The sequence below is a fragment of the Priapulus caudatus genome, unplaced genomic scaffold (assembly GCF_000485595.1).
Source record: "Priapulus caudatus unplaced genomic scaffold, Priapulus_caudatus-5.0.1 Scaffold686, whole genome shotgun sequence".
Classification (NCBI taxonomy): Eukaryota; Metazoa; Priapulida; class Priapulimorpha; order Priapulimorphida; family Priapulidae; genus Priapulus; species Priapulus caudatus.
Window position 1 is genome coordinate 71,693 of NW_014577747.1, and position 1,289 is coordinate 72,981.

Consider the following 1,289-nt stretch of genomic DNA (forward strand, 5'->3'; position numbering starts at 1 on the left):
TCAAATCCGCGGATTTCCGCGGATCCGCGGAAGAATCTCATCCCTGTGTATGCTACTAAGACAATTTAATGGCAACACCAATATAGATTTATTAAATCAGCTGTTAAATAATAATAAGTAGCAAATCGTATTAGCCACAATGTATAAACGTGACAGGTACTTACTGTATAATGCCCTCGGCAACTTGAGGAATATCCTGTAACCACAAACCATATTCATCAGATACATTAGTCAAAGAAATGCTACGGACAAACTGAAGCAAATATTGACTTGTTCTCATAACTGCTCCCCCTATATTTAATATGGGAGTGGCTCGTATATCACTACGACTTTGTTTATCACTACGCACATTTTATTGTAAAGTAGAGAAAGTAAACATGACAAATAAGGTATCATTTAAGAACACCAGCTTAATTATACATGAGCAGGACATACCATGACATTGTCAGAGAGAGACGAGGTCTGCATGGACACCGTGGGGAGACAGGTTGCTAAGTAGTACGTTCTCTCTGCCAGCCAACTCTGCAAAACAACAGATAATCTGATAAACACGAGGTACAGAACATAGCATCAAGTACATGACTATATACAAAGCATTTACAGGTGTGCTCACAATAAATGATAAAAATTATTGAAGAAGAGAAGTAAAGGTATATGCTAACAGTACAACACTTTCAGGGAGTATATTTACATACAGTCGCATACGTAAACACGAACATATGTGCACGCACTCACACACACTCACACGTGCATGCATGCACTCACTCACATGCATGCACACACACACACGTGCACGCACACACGCACGCACGCACACACGCACGCACGCACGCACACACACACACACACACACACTCATCTCTCTCTCTCTCTCTCTCTCAGCACTGACCAGCGTCTCCTGCAGGTGTGCGAGCACGCGTAGCTGTGCAGGGTCGGCAAGGATGTCGTGCTGCCGCAGCGTGCCGTCGCCCACCATCTCGATGAGCTTCTCACTCTCCCTCACGTTGCGCGCCCGCACCTCCTCCTGCGACTCCTCCTGGTCTGCAGCTCTACAGTCGTGCTGCTGCAGCAGGTTCTGCCAGTTGGGGAGTGACCTGCATGCGGGTTCATCATCATTATTACCACAGTTGCTAATTAAGTGAGCAGTTAATAATACAGCTAATAATAGTTATTATTATTGTTAATATTATCATGCATTTAATGAGAGTACCACGTGACAGAGTTGCATTCAGGCATATTATTATTATTATTATTATTTATAATAATAATATAACATAATGTCTATACAT